The following is a 20,128-nucleotide window of genomic DNA, read 5'->3' as shown; positions in this document are numbered from 1 at the left end:
AAACCAGCTCCAAAGCTAGAAGAAGAAAATAAATAATTAAAATTATAGAAGAACTTAAAGAAATTGAGATGCAAAATCCATACAAAATATCAATGAAACCAACAGCTGATTCTTCAAAAAAAAAAAAAAAAAAAAAAAAAAAAAAAAAAAAAAAAAAAAAAAAGATTGATAGATTCCCAGCTAGGGTAACAAAGAAAAAGTAAGAAAATTCAAATAAGCACAATCAGAAATTACAAAGGTGATATTACAAGTGATCCCACAGAAATACAAAAGATCTTCAGAGACTGCTATGAACAACACTGTGCACCCAAATGAGAAAATGGGTAAATTCCTGGAAGCACACAATCTCCCAAGATTGAATTAGGAAAAGATTGAAACCCTAAATAGTCAAATACACATTTCTGGAATTGAATCAGCCATAAAGAACCTTCCAACCAGGAAAATCCCCAGACCAGACAGATTCACAATCAAATTCTACCAGATATAAAAAGAAGAAATAATATCAATTCTACTAAAACCATTGTAAAAAATTGAGGAGGAGGGGTTACCAAAATCTGGCAGGGTCACAATGAAAAAACAAAACTTCAGAACAATATCCCTCATGAATACAGAAACAAAAATTCTCAGTTAAATAATAGAAAACCAAATCCAACAGCATGCCAAAAAGTTAATATGCTACAATCAAGTAGGATTTATTCCTGAGATGCAAGGCTGGTTCAACATATGCAAATCAATAAATATGATTCACCACATAAAGACAATCCAAAGCAAAAACCCTACGATCATCTTCAAAGACATAGAGAAAGCTTTCAATAGGAACCAACATATTTTATGAAAAACCCTAAACAGACTAGACACTGAAGGAACATACCTCAAGATAATAAGAGCAGTCTATGAAAACTTACAGCAAACATCACATTGAATCGGCAAAAGTTAGAACCATTCCCCTTGACAACAGGAACAAGACAAAGAGGCCCACTCTCACCACTGCTATTCAGCATAGTAATGGGAGACGTGACATTTCCTAGCAATCAGGCAAGAGAAAGAAATAAAGGGAATCCAAATAGAAGTCAAACTATCTCTCTTTACTGATTATATAATTCTATACCTGCCTGAAAAATCCTAAAGACTCAGCCAAAAGGCCTCTAGAATTGATAAACAATGTTAGTAGAGTTTTAGCATACAAAATCAATGTATAAAAATTAGTAGTATTTCTATATACAAAGAAATCCAGGCTGAGAGTGAAATCAGGAACACAATTCCACTTCTAACAGCCACAAAGAAAATGAAATACTTAGGAATAAACTTAATTGAAGAGGTGAAAGATCTATACAAGCAAAACTACAAAACACTGCTAAAGAAATCAGAAATGACAAATAAATGGGAAAATATTCTATGCTAAAGCATTGGGAGAATGAATATTGTAAAAAGGGCAGTATTGCCCAAAGCAATTTATAGTGCTATTCCTATCAAACTCCCAATGTCATTCTTCACAGATTTAGAAAAAAATATTTTGACATTCATACAGAACCAAAAAAGAGCCCAAACAGTCAAAGCAATCCTAAACAAAAACAACAAAGCTCAAAGCATCATACTACCCAACTTCAAACTATACCATAAAGCCATAGTAACCAAAGCACCTTGGTACTGGTACGAAAGCAGACACATAGATCAACGGAACAGATTAGAAAACTCAAAAACAAATCTACACTCCTACAACCATCTGTTCTTTAACAAGACTGACAAAAACAAGTAATGAGGAAAGGACTCCATATTCAATAAATGGTGCTAAGATAACTGGCTACATATATGTAGAAGATTGAAGCTGGGACCCTAACTTTCACCATATGTAAAAATTAACTCAAAATGGATTAACAATTTAAATGTAAGACCTAAAACTATAAAAACCTTGAAAGGCTAATAGGAAATAATTTTCTCAACATTGGCTATGGCAAAATTTTTGGCTAAGTCCCCAAATAAATTGTAATAAAACAAAAGAGACATTTTGTTACATCAATATAGTGGCTATCTAGAAGCTATGTTTTCAGCAAGTTCCATTACCCCTTCTCTTGCTCTTTTTCACTTCCTCACTACTCTACCAAAAATGCTGATGAAGTAACCTACTAAAGAAGGCAGTATGTCTAGCCTTGGCTAGATGTATTGTCGAGAAATTCATACATAGTCTTGTGAGGATTTGCTTATATGTGATGATTTGCATTTCTCTTGCTCCTTTCAAATGTATTTGTTTTTGAATTTCGGTAATTTGATCATAATATGTCTCAGTGAAGATTCTTGATATTCAGCTTATCTGGGATTTTTTCAGCATCACTAATGTGGATTTTCATTCCGATTTGCTTGAGATTTGAGAAGTAATACATCATTTCTTCACATATTCTTTCTGTCCCTTTCTCTTCTCATTATAGGACGCCATAGTTGGCATATTTGTTTGCTTAATGCTGTATTTCATGGCAGGCTTTCTTCATGCTTTTAATTAATTAATTAATTATTTATTTTGAGATGGAGTCTCACTCTGTTGCCCAGACTGGAGTGCAGTTGAACAATCTTGGCTCACTGAAACCTCTGGTTCCTGGGTTCAAGCGATTCTGCTGCCTCAGTCTCCTGAGTAGCTGGGATTACAGGCACACGTCACCATGCCCGGCTAATTTTTATATTTTTAGTAGAGACAGGGTTTCACTATGTTGCTCAGGCTGGTCTTGAACTCCTGACCTTGTGATCCTCTGGCCTCGGCCTCCCAAAGTGCTGTGATTACAAGCGTGAGCACCAGGTCCTGGCCGTTTTTTATTTATTTTTAAATTTTTGTTCCTCTGAATGAATACTTTTAAATGATTTCTCTTTATTTTTGCTGATTCTTTCATCTGCTTGATTGAGTCTGTTATTAAGTCTATTAATTTTTTTATTTCCCTCATTATATGTTTTAGTTCCAGAATTTAATTCTTTTTTTTATAGTTTTTAACTCCTTGCTGAATTATTCATTTTGTTCATGTATTGTTTTCCTGATAATTAGATGTCTGTGTTCTGTAGCTGACTGAGCTTTTTAAAAATGATTGTTCTTAATTCTTTACTGGGCAATTGATAGATTTCTATTTCTTTGGGGTGGTTATTAGAAAATTACTGTGTTCTTTTAGTGATGTAGTTTTTCCCACATTTTCATGTTTCTTCCAGATTTTTATTGATGTTTTCACATGTGAAGGAACAATAATGTCATCCGGCCTTAAAGGATAGGTTTCAGTGGGGAAAGACCTTCACCCAAAGGTGAATGCAAACGTGCTAGATGGGTTGGGTGCAGAAGTTTCAGCTAGGGGGAGAGTACAGTGGCATAGTCTCCATGCAACAACATTTACTGAGGTCAGTATTGAGAAGATTGTGGGAGTTCTTGGCAGTCAAGGTTGCAATTGTCTACAATGACAGCAAGAACAATATGGTTCTTGGTGGTGGAGGCTGCTGAAATCCTTCTGTTTTATTTTTCTCCTTGGGAAGAAATTATTTTCAATAGTATTACTCGTGGCACTGGGTCCAACATTGGAATAAACTCACAGTGGTAGTAGTGTCCTTGTCTGATTTGAAGGCATACATGGAGTAGATGTAAAGCTGAATCCTGAAGCATAGGCATGTATTAACTGATTGCAACCCTGGGTTTCCGGGTATAGACTCACCTCTTGTGGTAATATGCCAGTGTGTGGAACACAGGTGTGTCTGCTATGGTGGTGGTGTCAGTGTCTAGGGAATGAGTGTATTCAGAGTAGCTGTGGAGCCAGAATCCAGATCGTGGTATGCATAGAGCAAACATGGGTCTGTGGTCTAGACATGAAAACAATTGAGGGCGGGGAAGAAATGGCACTTTAACTGGGTATACAATGGTATCTCTTTGTTTCTTGAGGGTCTCTGGCAGTTGCAACGGTATTGATGTCCTCAGTACTAAAGGCTGCTGTTGTCCTCTGCCTGCAGGCCACTGGAGACCTGGTGGCACTTGCCACATGGCTGATATTGATAGTCTCTGCCCTTTTTTGTTTCTAGTCATCTCCAGATGACTCAGCTATGCTAATCTCCCCAGCAATATGAGTGGAGTGAAACCAAAGTGGGTCCTTCAGGCAGTGCCCCAAAAACCCAAAGAGTCTGCTTACTTGTCCTGTTCTCCTTTTGCTTATTAAGGGAACTCACAGACTGAGGAGCCTCCTCTCACTACTCAACTGTGCTGACTTGTGCTGAGACAGAGTGATGCAGGCAAAATGAAGCTGTTCTTTCTACTCTTTCTGTGCAGTTATTCTCACTTTTTTTTTTTTTTTTTTTTTTTTTTTTTTTTTTTTTTTTTTTTTTTTTTTTTTTTTTTTTTTTTTTTTTGGTTCTGTGTTGCTGCAGTTTTCTTAACTGCAGTACTTGAGTCCTGAACCCTTCCAGAGTGATTTTTGTTCATGGATAGCTGTGTTTTTTTTTTTGGGGGGGGGGGAGATGAAGGCTGGGACCTCCCACTCTGCCTTTTTGCTGACATCACTCCCCTTTTATCAGTTATTTATACAGTTTATTTGCCTGACATTTTACCAAACCTGAAAAACTAAAGGATTAAACAGCAAATATCCAAGATGTCTTATTGTACGAGGTAAAGAGATGTGGATACTTAACCAAATTAAAATCACATTTAATTAAAATCTCAAGTGTTTAACTCACACTAGCCTATGAAATATTTGAGGGAACATAGTATACTTTATTTATTTGTGTGTTTTCAGTATGTAGTTCAGTACCTGTCTCATGATAATGTCTATATATGTGTTTTATGAACATATAAAAGAGGGAAAGAAGCAAGAGTAGAAGCAAGATTTTAAAAAATAGAGATATGTATGAAAAATGTGAAACAATGTGTTCCTTTTTAAACGAAAGCAAATGCACTTTAATTTATGCCACTAAACTTGGCATTATTTAGCAGTAATGGGGATGACGTGTTCTGCGGCATCAAATCTATTCACTTTGTCTTTGAAAATCCCTAATTTGAAGTTGTTCACATGCTTCCATATCAAGTCAACTTTCATAAAATCAGTTACAGAATCACTTCCTTTGTGTGTAACTAATACTCCTTCTACCAATAACAGTTATCCATGGCATTAACTCGCATTCAACAAGAGGACATAATCTAAGAGGCATTTTTTCCAGACAAATAGAGATAAAAATTAAATATTTCCACTTATTTATTAAGGGGTCTGGGAAGGAGAAAGACAAACGGGAAGTCCTGGAATGCCGATATCATGATCTCTCTATTAGCTGAATTCTCAAAGAAATGTAGTAGAATTGAACATATAAACCAAAAGCAAAAAAAAAAGGGTTTGTACCTGCTCTCCATATCTTGAATTCTAACTGGATTATATTTGCAAGGTGATCTCATGCAAGTGTAGGAAGGCTGGAGTATAGTAAAAGGTGGCACTCACCATCATCCACTGGTGAGTGGATTATGGTGAGTCACAGAGGAACTGGCCTGCATTTGCTATTTTGAACCTCTCTAGCTCCCTTTTGGCATGAAAGGTGCCAGAAATTTCTACATACTCCACTGCAGAAGCAAAATGAAGTTGAATTAAGAGCCTAAAGACTTGCCTAGCATAGCCATAGTGACAGATGTGGTAAATTCCATAGAGCTCATGATGAAGCAAACTAGTCAGAAGCTGGGTAGAAACTGTGACTAGCTTCAGAGAGGTCTATAACATCAGCAGGGGCAAAGATAATGACAAATCACAAGAAAGACTACTGTCTTGAATTCATCCTAAAGGAAAGACTGCAATTTCACCAGTTGCAATCTTCTCCAGCAATCTTCACCAGTGGATACACTCGCAGGCCAGACCAACCAGGCCACAGCAAGTACTGGAAATCACCCAGGTAGCACACTGATTTGAAACCTTTCTCTCTCCCACTGTCTGCCACATATATTAGAACCCTATCTTGTATCTCTCAGATCTTGAGATATCCATAATGATGGGAAGAAAACCTGAGAGTGTGAACGCTCCTGAAAAACCGAATTACCCAAATGAGCCTACCTTAAATCAAAGATTTTGCTAATTCACAGCTTTGTAAACCGTCAGTTAAGCTCTCCTCCGCCACCCAGCTGTACTCTGGATTGGAAACTCACAAGTCGAAACTAGCTCAGCTATAGAAAATAGAGGAGCTGCCTTGTAATAAATATGTGACTCTGTTATGTATGCTACACATGGACAATATTTTTGCACATTAAAACTCTACCTAAACCAAAATTATATTTATTGTATTCTTTCTTTTAAATATCTTTTCAAGTCTCCAAAAAGTATTTATTTTCTCTTCCCTCTCACATACCCTTTAACAATTCAATTCACACTTACTAAGTTGAGCAGTGTTACAGAATGAATTGTGATTCTCCAAAGGATGTTAAAGTTCTAACTCCCCAGTATTTGTCAATGTGACCTAATTTGGAAACTGTGGATTCTAATCCAATATCTCAGTGTTTTATTAAAAGGTAATATTTGAATGCAGAGATAATGTGGTGTGAAGATTGGAGTTAATGCTGCCACAAGCCAAAGAACGATGAGATGCTAAGTGAGAGATGGGAAACAGATCCTTTCCTAGAACCTTCAGAGGGAGCATGACTCCTAGAGTACCTGGATCTTAGACTTTTAGGTTCCAGAACTGTGAAATAATAAGTTTCTGTTGCTTAAGCCATTCAGTTTGTGGTATATTGTTATTTTAGCCCCAGGAAATTAATATAGGTGCTATGCTGAGCAGCATCAACCTATTTAGAGAAACAAGATGTAAAATAGACACAAGAGGAATTTTTTATCTTTTATTTCTCTCCATGGATAATGTTACTTTTACATTATTTAATTATCATTAATATTATTTTTATTATAATACTATTTTTTATGATATATATAGTTGACAATATGCATAGAAACATATATTGCCTACAATGTAGGCAACCAGTAGCAACCAATGTAGTGATTAGTGTTAAAGATATATTGGATGTCACTTATCTTAACACTGGTTTAGTTATATTTTAGTGATCTATTTAATGCCTACCTTATCATGCATATTATCAGGCTACTGCATAAGATCTCTACTAGAGTTATTCAATGTTGTATCAGTGTCTTACAACAAATTACCACTAACCTGTTGGCTTAAAAAAAAATTAGAAACTATTCCCTCAGTTCTGGAAGTCAGATGTCTGAAATCAGAGTGTCACCAGGGCCATCCTCCTTCCAAAGTCTTCGGGTGAGAATTGTTTCTTGCTTTTTCTGGCTTCTGGTGGCTCCAGACATTCTTTGGTTTATAATAGTATAACTTCAATTACTGCCTCCTTCTGTATTTGACCACCTCTTCTATGTCTTTTCCTTCTCTCACTGAGTCTTCACTTCTTCTTATAACTCAATAATTATGGGTTTAGAGCTCACTTGGATAATCCAGAATAATTTCATGGTTAAAATTTTTAGGACATCCTAAAACTCATTTTTTTGTCCTGAGACAAAGTGATACCTGTAATGTCAAATGATGACATATACAATTCTATATAGGACTGTGGGGGATAAGATAATCTGAGGTGAGAAGTAGTGATCCTAATTAGACCAGGGTTGAAAACAGTTGGATATCTTAACCAAATCATTTATTATACATTGTTTTGATCTATGACATACTACTATTTTTGCTATGAGAAACATTTTCAAGCTACTGTATAAACCTAGCCTTTTGCTCCTCCACCCCATAGCCCCCAATCTGTCATTTGAATTTGTGTCTGGCTTGGTTTGCTGTCAGGAGAGAAAATCAGGCAGCAGTGTGTGGCCCTATTGGGAATGTCAAAAAGAGAGATAATGATGAAAGTGTCAGAAACTTTTTTTTCTTCTTTAGAATAATGTAATGGAGGACTTTTGCTAACAAGGTATATGATGCAATCATAAGGAAAAATACTGCATGGAATAGTCTCAAAATTTGTTTAGTAAGAAGTGATACAGCATTACACTTCAGAGTTGTTGAAAAATATCTTTCTTAAGACAACAAACATGAAGTAGGTAAATCGTTTTGGAGACCAATAATTTATGAGTATTACCATGTCATTTTGTGTCTTATAGAAATAACCAAAAATGTAAATGCAGTTATCTTAGTATATCAGTAAATGCTGTTATTTTTAAAAATTTAATCCTCTTTATCTGTGACTTGATTTGTCTCCTCTAAAATTGTCTCTTTAATCCTCTATTTGGTCTTGCAAGCACATATTTTTGATCATGTGTGCTGGGTTCTTTTGTTACACAAGTTGAATTAAACTATAGTAATAAAGGAAGCTTTCAAAATTGTTTTATATGGTAGTCATGTCGATCTTGAAAATGAAGACATTTATATTACTCTGCTATGAAAGGTTAGGGACTGAAACATTGTGTATCATTTTCAATAGAAATGTTTAATGTGGCATTCTGAAAATAAAGTGAAAACTAGGCAGGCCATGAATAATTACTAAATAGAAAGATTCATAGAATAAGCTGTTGATTAATGTTGTTTCCACAGGTATGTCATTTAGATGATTATATGGAGTTGTCACAGCTAAAGTAAAAATATGCCCAAAGCAACCGTTTTCGGGAAGTGATGTTTCAGTGTCAACTAAAGCTGCTGTCTGATGTTGTGACATCACTAGAGGCAGTCTTTCAGGAAGGATTGTAATAACTTGGCAGCTTTGTGCAATCATGAATCCCCTTAGGAAAATCAGGTGTCAGGATGATATGCATACAACCAAGAAGTCAGATTATTATCATGTCCTCGCTTACCAGTACTACAAAATGTTAGGCTAAATATTCAGGACAAAACTGTAAAACGAATAAGGGACATCTTAGGAAAATGCAGTTTGATAGCAACTTTTCTTAGAGACTGATTCCAAATCATTTTATGTTTAGCTCTATTACATTGTGAGTGCCAAACAATGTGGAAAAGACCATCTAATTCTATCAAATAGTCATTAAATAACCTGAAGAAAAAGAAAAGGTTCATCATGTGTGCCAATATGCTCTACGGAAAAATGTCGTGTGTGCCCCACTGGGTATATGAATGTAAATCTCTGTCAAATGCACATAAAAAGATTCACTCAAATAAAAATAAAAGAAGCAAACAAAAACTACACTCAAAAGTAGAATATAAATACCATGTACTAACCAAAATCCCAAAGGAAGAAAACAAACAAACAGAAAAAACCTGAATCTTTTTTTTTTTCCTTTAAGAACTCAGCAAGACATTTAAATTTGCTTAGCTAAGCCACTTGAGACTTAATTCTTTCTGTCATTTTATTTTTCTCATTTATTCTGCCTGCCCTTGGGCTTTTTTCCCTTGTGTGTTCTACACAAAGTAAAAAAGAAATATAAGATTTCTTTTCCCATATATAAATAAAAGTTTACATGTACACATTTATTCATTTCTAACTGCTTTTATCTAATCTTCTGCCATCCCTCAATTATGCCCATAATGCATACTTGATATTTGATCAGTTTGCATTTTTTAAGTGTTATTTTTCCTCTGGCATCTCTACCCCCAATCTCTAGTTATGACTACCTTTGGCTCATGATATGTACAAGGTGCGGCAGTGTTGTTCACCATTATGCAGGCTATTGCAGTAATATCCCCTTTCCACAGTTCACTACATGTAGCCAAAGGGAGCTTTCCAGCTCTCAAGTTCTAGCTTGTGATGTCTGTAGTTGTTATTCAAAAAATCAATCTGTAAAATCACTACCAATCCTGATGATGCCTGTAATTCTCTACATGTCTTTGAGGATGTCAAACTAAAACCACATCTTCCTTTGCCCTCCAGTCTGCTTCTCCTTTGTGTTATAGCATTATTTGTCTTAGAACTTGTTCCCTTTTACAGATCATCTTCATGATAATAGGTAGTATTTACTTTGCCAATGTTGGTAATTAGTTTGTTGCTTTTGAAAGCATTCCAAAACAGCATTTTTTTGTATATATTTAAATATCTCATCCCGCTTAAAGTTATTTTAGAATGCTACTCAATGAAAGAGCCTCGTGAACACAATGGTGAAAAGCTAAGGCGCATAGTGGTATTTCTTATTACAGTATATAGTCATTTAGTCCCTGCAGGTAAAAATCTCCTCAAATTTCCCTTTAATGAAAGCACCTAAAAAAGTTAAAATTGCTCAAAGAGCACTTTCTTCATGCTGGCAAGGAATTTGGAAGTTTCCAAAAGCTAAGAGAGCCTAAAATCCTTTCTAAAAAATTTATATCTTCTCTCTCAGAGAAATGATTCTCTAAGCTCTCAGGGATTTTTATTGTATAGTTCTGTTTTTACTTTCTTCGAAGGTAAAAGTTGGAGTATTGTATGTGATAGGACAATAATACTGCCATCTTAATGAGACTCCATCACCTTAAAGTATCAAGTTTCCATTTCTCAAAACTATCTGTTGCCATTTGACCAAAACGCAAAAGTCAGCCCCACCTGTATCTTCAACAGAGCATAACAACCCTAACCAAGCTTATCAGAGTCCCCAGCAGTCCCAACCAGCCAGCACTCCCCTAACGCCTCCCCAACAGGAACTTCTCTCAGAACACGCTTCCCCCACCAGGCCCTTTGTAAAAGCCTCAGGCTCTAAGAGAGGTTTGCTCCTGACCCTGCCAGTCAGAAGCCCTTCTCAGGTTTGCTCTCAATAAACCTGTCTCAATTATTGAACCACTCTCTCATTTGGTCTTCCTTCTCCTCTCTCTCTCCGCTCTAACAGTATGTATCTATATTAATGGACTCCAAGGAGAGAAATCTGTAAAACTGTTGCATTATATACAGAATAGCTAATTATTCATTCTTACTAGGTAATTGTTCACATGCATTCTTTAACAGCAGTTTTTCCCACTATAACATAACTTAATATTCACTTTATTAATTTTTAATCTATCAAATGGCCTTTAGGTGAATGGAAAGAAAACATAACTTAAATGATGAACTTTTGTACTGTAACCAGGATGCCTTGGTGTATATGTATTCTCTGTCTATTCTGGTCTATATATATTCTCTCTCTATTCTGTCAGTCTTTTTCTCTCTCTCTGTTCATCTGTTACACTGCATAGTATCCCTGAAATATCCATGTCCTCAACCCTATAACTTGTGAGTATGTTACTTTACATGGCCAAAATCTTTGTAGATGTAAATAATTTAAAGATCTTGATTATCCTGGCTTTTGTGGATTATCTGGACCCACGGCAATCACAAGAGTCCTTATACAAGGGATAGTTAATCAGAGAAGGTATGATAAGGAACGCAGAGTTGAACAGAGTTTTAAAGATGTTATGCTGCTGGCTTTGAAGATGGAAGAGAGGCCACACACCAAGAGATGCAGGTGGCCTCTAGAAGCTAATAAATGCAACAAAATGGATTTTCTTCTATAGCCTTCAGGGAAAGCATATCCTTGAAGACTCATTTTAGATTTCTGACCTGAAGAAATGTATGATAATAAATTTGTGTCATTCTAATCCACTGAGTTTGTCATAATTTGTTACAGAAGCAATAGAATACTACATATATCTATGTGTGTGTATATATGTGTGTGTGTGTGTATATATGTACACAATAAATTGTATATATATACACAGAGATATTTGTGAAATGGGAGAATTCCCTGGCCCCACATCTCAGGATGTATGACAGGGGTGTGGCTCACTGCTTGGTTAATGTGAGCTGAAACCCCTTACAAGTGGGGAGCATGCAGACAGGCAGCTGCAGGTAACGGGGCAAGCGCTGGGCTCTGGCCCCATGGTAGTGTCTAGGAGTGGGTGTCTGTGACTCCCACAGCCCAAGTAGATGTTACAGTGTGCTCTTTTAGCTTTGCCACTTGCAGATGGCTTAAGTGTTAACCAGCTCAGTGCCCTCTTGGCACCAAAGTTTTTGTCCAGAATCTGGGAAGTATCAAGTTACACATGGACTTGAAGAGCGAATGCAGGGGTTTTACTAAGTGGTGGAGGTGGCTCTCAGTGGGATGGATGGGGAGCTGGAAAAGGGATGGAGTGGGAAGATGATCTTCCCCCGGAGTTTGGCCGTACAGTGGCCAATCTCCTCTTTGTTCGTCCCAAACTCTCCTCAGCATTCAGATGCTCCTTCTCTTCTCTCCTTCTCTGCCACACTTTTCTGCCACTTGTCTGCTCATCTCTTTCTGGAGCCTGGGATTTGGTGTTATAGGGTTCAGGACAGGGGGGCATGATGGGACAAAAGGCAACTTTTGGGGCATGAAAACAAGAATGCCTGTTCTCACTAAGGGTCATGGGTTTCTAAGCTTGAGGGTGGGATCTTTGCTGGAGAATCACCCTCTTCTATGCAGTATTTTCCTGTCTCCTGTCTGTATCATATGTAGTGTTCTCTGAAGCAAGAACTGAAGTATTGCATATATGCACACATATATACAGATATCTATGTGTGTGTGTATGTGTGTCTGTGTATATATACACACATATAATATGTATATACATAATATGTATATCTTTATAGTGTGTATATTTTGTCTATGTACATGCATATATACATATATCTATGTCTGTATATATGTGTATATATAGTGTATATGTAAAGTGCATATGTGTGTATATATATAAACATGAATATATCTATATATGTAAATATACACATATTATGTATATATACACTATATATGTATGCATATATGCATGTATCAATGTATGTATATATTTATGTGCATATATATGTGTATTATATATACACATGGAAATCATATATCTATGTATCATTATCTCCATGTATATATTGGCAACCAATCATCGAATTATTGAATGCTCATATATTATATACATACACACACACACCATATACAGTTTATATATAATTGTATACACTATATGTAAATATACACACACTATATACATACATAAAGTACATGTATTTGTGTACATATATACACATACACACAGATATACATATATATGTATATATAGTGTGTGTTTATGTGTGTGTGTGTCTTCACGGAATATGAGTGCAAAGACAAATCAAGTAGCCCTTGCAAGGATTTGCATCCTGCCTTCTTGTCATTAAATTATGTGAGTGGCCCAGGAACTCACAAGTGTTATATTTGGTTTAAGGGAGCAAAGAATGGTAACAACATATTGTACCAAACGAAACTATCTGAAGGAAGATTTTATTAAAACAATCATTTAATTATTCCCAAAAGTATTTTGTTCTAAGCATAAAGTCTAACAGACAGTGATAATCAAAAACATAAGGAAACATTACTCTTGAATTAAGTGTCAACATAAAACCAAGAGAAAAAAGAAATGAATTCTTCTTGCCTTTGAAACTCATTTTGATCTTGTATCATTATATAACTACATTCACAATAACTATTTATTTATAAAAGCATAATTTCAATGTTTTATTTTCCATAATTTTTTCTTTTTTTCTTAATACATTTTCTATTCTTTAGTTCTCTCATAAGAACAAATCTATTTTCTTCAGTATATATTTGGTATTTTTAAAAAATATATTTAAATATGATAATTTATGAATTCAAGCATTAGCATAAAATGACTTTCAGGTATTGTCAAACAGGAGTGACCCACTTGACTCCGTTAGAATTTTGCGCTCAAATGTCCTCCTCTAGACTCTGTCAGTATTGTTCTGTCACTTTCTGTTGTTTGGATTTGAGAAGGGAACATCTGATATTTTGCATTACTCTTTGTTACGTACTCAGTTTTTCTGCCTGGATTTATCTAAGATTTTTGTATCTTTCCTTAACTTTAAAATCCCTCGCTAAAATATGATTACGTTTTTTTGTTTTGTTTTGTTTTTTTTTGTTTTTGTTTTGTTTTGTTTTGTTTTGTTTTTTGAGACGGAGTCTCGCTCTGTCACCCAGGCTGGAGTGCTGTGGCTGGATCTCAGTTCACTGCAAGCTCCGCCTCTCAGGTTCACGCCATTCTCCTGCCTCAGCCTCCCGGATAGCTGGGACTACAGGCGCCGCCACCTCGCCCGGCTAGTTTTTTGTAGTTTTTTTTTTTAGTAGAGATGGGGTTTCACCGTGTTAGCCAGGATGGTCTCGATCTCCTGACCTCGTGATCCGCCCATCTCGGCCTCCCAAAGTGCTGGGATTACAGGCTTGAGCCACCGCGCCCGGCCGATTACGTATTTTTAAATGGAACCCAAATTATATTTACCTATGGAATGCTTTTCCTTGTATATTATAGGGCCTCTCCATCACAACATTGTGCCTTAGCCTCAATACCGCATTCTTAAGGATATCATTCTTGACCATTTTAGTTAAAAGTGTAAACCAATCTTCTCCCCTTTCAGAGCATTTTAAACTTGTTTTACTTTTCTAGTTAGCCTTTATTATCCTCTAATACATAATTTACCAATCTATCATGCTTACTTTCACTAGAATGTAAGCTCCACAAGTGTAGGGAATTTAATCTATTTGTTAATTAACATATTTTCAGCATCTAAGATACTTGTTGAATGAATAAGTATATGAATGGATAATTTTATAAATGTCTTAATTATATTTTTCTTACATTGTGTGAACACTATTGGCCTGAAGACATAGTCTTTATGTTCGTCATAGCAGCTTTCTTCTATTATTTTACCTTTTAAAAATATATTCAGAGAATTCTCAATGGCCTTTTCATCTGAAGTATTATATACATATATATTTTAGATACAGTTGGTAAATAGTCTTCACCCATCTATATATAGTTCAGTATGCAGATCTGAAATACATGTAGAGATTTTGGATCCTTTTCCAATACTTCCTTTCAGTCAATGAAACTACATATATATATATTTACTAGGTTATACATTGTTAATTCAGATATCCATTAACCTGTAGATGATCAGGGAATAAGTCAGAGCTGAAATCCGTCAGTACCTCATGTTTTACATCTTTTTATTTAATAATGAAGCAGGATATTTCCCTGACTGCTTTGTGGGACTCACGACAGGGATGCCTTGTTTTCTCAGCCCGCTGCTCTCAACTCCATATAGAAGAGAGAGCGCAAGTGAATGAGGCGGGAACTGGAGTGCATGAGGGCTTGAACGAGCCAGCCATTTTGGTGCTGGCAGGATCAAACTCCACTCATTTGGACCAGCTTCATTCCACCACTCCAGAGAGGGAGCGTGCAGGAGAGCGGGTGCAGGAACTGGAGCGAGTGCTTTTGGGCACAGGCAGGAGTTAACTCCTTGCAGTCTCTGCGGCAGTGTCTAGGTGGGGTGCCGGTGACTTCTGAAGCCCCAGAGGGCGTGTTACAGTGCTATTTTAACTCTGCCTTCTACAGAAGGCTTATGTGTTAATAGCTCAGTGGGTCCGTGTCTGCCATATACCAGTGAGAGCAAAAGGCCTGTGTGACAGCCTTTTTTTTTTTTTTTTTTTTTTTTTATAAGTCAGTGGGGGGGCGGTTGTCCCAAAACACGGGGGGAAAAAAAGGCTTTTTTGAACCCTTTTTTTTTTTTTTTTTTTTTTTTTTTTGAGGCGGAGTCTCGCTCTGTCGCCCATACTGGAGTGCAGTGGCGTAATCTCGGCTCACTGCAAGCTCCGCCTCCCAGGTTCACGCCATTCTCCTCATTCTCCTGCCTCAGCCTCCCGAGTAGCTGGGACTACAGGCACCCGCCACCTCGCCCGGCTAGTTTTTTGTATTTTTAGTAGAGACGGGGGTTTCACCATGTTAGCCAGGATGGTCTCGATCTCCTGACCTCATGATCCGCCCGTCTCGGCCTCCCAAAGTGCTGGGATTACAGGCTTCAGCCACCGCGCCTGGCCTTTTGCTCTGTCTCCCAGACTGGAATGCAATGGCACAATCTCGGTTCACTGCAACCTCTGCCACCTGGACTCAAGTGATTCTCCTACCTCAGCCTCCCGAGTACTGATCACAGTCATGTGCCACCAAGTCCAGCTAATTGTTTTGTATTTTTAGTAGAGACAGGGTTTCGCCATGTTGGCCAGGCCAGTCTTGAACTCCTGACCTCAGGTGATACGCCTGCCTCGGCCTCCCAAAGTGCTGGGATTATAGGTGTGAACTACTGCACCCAGCTGTGACAGCCTTTTGTATCTTCACTTGTGGCTCCTGATCTCCTGTCCAACGTCCAGGAAAAATGAATTTGCATGAACAAATTGAAGGATGGGTAAGTGTGAGGGATTTTATTGATGATTAAAGTGGCTCTCAGAGGGAAAGAGAGCTGAAAAGGGGATATGAGGGTAAGTAATCTTCCCCTGAAGTTCAACTGTTTTTGGCTGGATTCTTCTCCAAAGTTATGCCATTAAGCTGTCCTTCTGAAGTCAAGCTGCTTCTCTGCATTGTCCAGCTGTAGTCGTCCTGTTGCCCAGCTGCTTCTTCTCGCTGCTGGCTGAGTCTGGGGTCTTTATAGGCACAGAATGGGGTGGAGTGGGCATAGGTGGTTTAGAAAAAGACAATATTCAAGCAGGAACATAGGAATAGAAGTTCTCACTTTGGGCCACGGTTTCAGGCTTTTAGGTTTGGGGGTGGGGTTTCACTGCAGATCTACCCTTTTCTGCCTAGAATTTATCTGTGTCATGCCTCTATCATTGTGTCAATAGCATCTACCAATTAGGTGAAACAATGATACTCATTTGCCTTTCTCAGTTGTCCTGATTCAAAATGAGCTATAGCTGTGCTCCAATTCATTCTTGTGTAGCTACTCAAGTGAACACTAAGCTTAGGTTAAATTTCTCTTGGCTTCACCATTTTGAGTAGCCTTTGAGCACTGATGAGATTCTTAAATATCATATTGAAATACATGTATGTTCTAAAATCACTTTATGACCTGTGCAATTGGCTTTCTCAAGAGGGGTCTAGAGCTTACATTTTAGACTTTTGTTTCAAACATAGGTTTTTGCATGGAGCTTACATATGATTTTTTTTTTTTATGGTAAACATCTCAAAGTTTGTGACATGTGGTTTCCCAGCATTTTCTAGTTAGTACGGTAATTTTTCTTGTTTGTTATTTAAGCTTTAATCATAATTACAATACACATCCTGTAACTGCATGTGCTCATGTTAGAGGTAATGAGAAGCAAACGGGAATTTCATTTTATCAAGAACATGAGTGGATGAAATTGTCTAGTTCAGCTTAAGTGCTTTAAAGACACAATCCCAGTCTGGAAAATTATGCCAAACCTTGTCTACATAGGATGACACCCAGGTTTTATGGAATCAATTCTGTAATAGATCTTCAAAACTATTTTCAATTGACTTTCCAAAACAAGTTATTTTTCTTCTTTTTCCAATCTGGTAACACCCAACCACATCCTCCATTTTATAAAATATTTTTAGCCTTCTACTACAACCTAGCGGTAAAATATACTTGCTTTTCTTATTTGCAGACAAGCAATCTTTTTATTTATATATGTTTTCTTAAGTTTGTAAAATATGATTTTCTAAATTCTGACTATCTCTAATATTTCCTTCTAACCCTGATAGAGATACAAACATAACATTGTTTTGGTCAGAAATAACATTGACTGTTGAATCAAAATAGCTGAGCATAAAAATCCACAGGCTACTTATGTGATTTTATGAAAAGCACTTAACCTCTCTAAACTTTTGTCTTATATGTAAAATCTACAGATTCAACTAGATAATATCAAAGTTTCATTCAAACACTAACAAATCGTATAGCTTCCCTGTTTCTCATCAATTATTTTTGTATTGGAAGGAATTAAATTAAAAGTGAAAGTTTTTTTACTCAATCACTAAAGAGATATGAAAGATATCTTTAAAATTAAACTTGACAGCATAGGCAGATGAGAAACAAAAGAAAGAGCGGTTTTTAGATGAGTATGCATTTTTAAAAGAGACTTACAGAAGAAAATATTCACAAACATGGACAAATGAAAAGACATACAAATATTTATACGAACTTCAGAAAATAATGATAAGAAGGACAAAGCAAACAATGAATTGGAATTTGCAAAAAATACTAACAAAAATGGCTAAGTATGTGTTTGTTTTTATTTGATGATTGAAGAAGTTGGTGTTCCTAGATGTTGTTTTATTAACAGATGACTGAGAAAGTAGACCTATGAAAAATAATCTTCAAGCTGGAGGTTTAAATCTTAATAACAAAACAAAAAGGACCTTAAGGCCAGTCGCAGTGTCTCTCACCTATAATCCCAACACTTTGGGAGGCCAAGGTGGGTGGATCACCTGAGGTCAGGAATTTGAGACCAGCCTGGCCAACACGGTGAAATCCCATCTCTACTAAAAATACAAAAATTAGCTGGTCTTGGTAGTGGGCACCTGTAATCTCAGCTACTTGAGGGGCTGAGCAGGAGAATCGTTTGAACTCAGGTGGCGGCAGCTGCAGTGAGCCGAGATCGCGCCATTGCACTCCATCCTGGGAGACAGAGCGAAATTACGCCTCAGAAAAAAAAAAAAAAAAAAAAAAAAGGACCTTAAATAACACAACTACATGCATGGAAATCCAGTGATAAAACAGTTGTAAAAACAAATGGGTAACAAAATAACCTGGCTGGCTCCATACCCCAACAAACTTTCAATCTTGAAGCTGAGATAAAAACAAAATAAAACATAATGAAACAAAAAACTCCCACTCGCTAACTTGACCTCTGGGCCAGGCCCTGTAATCAATCCATTTTCCAGGATTTCATTTACCCTAGGACAATATTTTGGTGGCTAAATAGAAAGGCCTCCTTATGACTGATTCCATTCTCATCTTTAATCCTTATTCATAAAATCATGTGTTGTGAATACACTGCTGTTATAATGATCTGTCAAGTCAGCAAACACCTATTTGATGTGAATAAAAGTCATAAAACTAAAAATATATATACTTGCCTTTAAAGAAAAAAATATATCATTTCTAGAAACTTCTGATCTTTCCTCATTGTGAATTTACATGAAATGAGTAATTAAAGAAGAATATAACAATATTTAGGGTGCCATAAGTTTCATTCTTGAAGCATCTTTTGTGATTAGGGAATTATTGTTGTATAGTGGCATTGCAACTTTAAACAGTGTGTTTTGCCCAGGTTAAAATCTGAATTCACAGTAATAGTCACATGTTCTGTCTTTAACACTTATTTATTATCTTCTGTCCTTTGTGACATATTTAAATGAACATTGGAATTTCCCAGTTAGATTTCTATTTCATTCACACAAAATATTCTAAATCATTAATAGTAAAGCAGAAACTGATGTATTTTCCATCATACTTAGTTAATATTATTAATACCCATCCACCTGTGGAGACTTAGAAAAAATACAGGTTTTTCTCTGATTTTTTGGATGAGACAAAGGGGAAATTTGTTACTCCAATTAGTAGCATTTATTGGGTGAAATCGAGGGTAGCTAAACATTTTACAAAATGCGCAGGAAGTCATTCATGAAGAACTGTTTCCCCAATTTCTTTAAAAGTTTTGAAATTTTGAAATTTAACAAATAGGTAGGGGAACATAGAACATAGGCATGACTCGTATTTTGAAATAGAAAATGTGAAGAGCAACCATGTTCTTTTAAACCTTCTTGTTCGGAGATCTAATACTGTGTTACATAGCTCTTGAATCTGACTGGGTTGGGCAAATCTTTTGTTCTGAAGCACTTATTCTTTAATGAGCTTGCAAGCAGGAAAAAGGTTCAGTTATGCCTTATAAATTGAGGAGGTTGGACCCGCAAGATCTAATATCTCTGTCAATTCTGTGATCCTATGGTGTTAATTTTACATAGCAGTGGTCAGGAGTGAAATTTTATTTTTAACAGAAGAGAGGATAATATTAATAAATGCCTCCTAAAGAGGAAAAGGAAAGACGAGAGAAATTTAAAGGTCATAAAGTAAATATTTAATCTTCTTTTTGGTATGAAGTCATTAATGGTTTTGTTTGTCTTCCTCTATAACCACTATATTATAATTAAATTATAAGTTCATTGAGAGTAATGTCTATAAATGTTAATTTTTCTCTTCTTCACTACAATCGGTTAGGGCGTTTAGTAAATGTTTGTTAAAATAACTGAACTCGAATTATAACGTAGTTAACTCAGTATGTTTTTACTTTGAGAGAAAGATCTTTCAAAATATTTCATACAATAACCTTAACAATTTGGAATTACTGCTTCACAAAGAGCATTTTAATAACTTTAACAAGTTTTGTTTTTCTAG

Source organism: Rhinopithecus bieti, unplaced genomic scaffold (assembly GCF_001698545.2).
Source record: "Rhinopithecus bieti isolate Rb0 unplaced genomic scaffold, ASM169854v2 scaffold_2467, whole genome shotgun sequence".
NCBI lineage: Eukaryota > Metazoa > Chordata > Mammalia > Primates > Cercopithecidae > Rhinopithecus > Rhinopithecus bieti.
Note: the sequence above shows the minus strand (reverse complement) of the source record.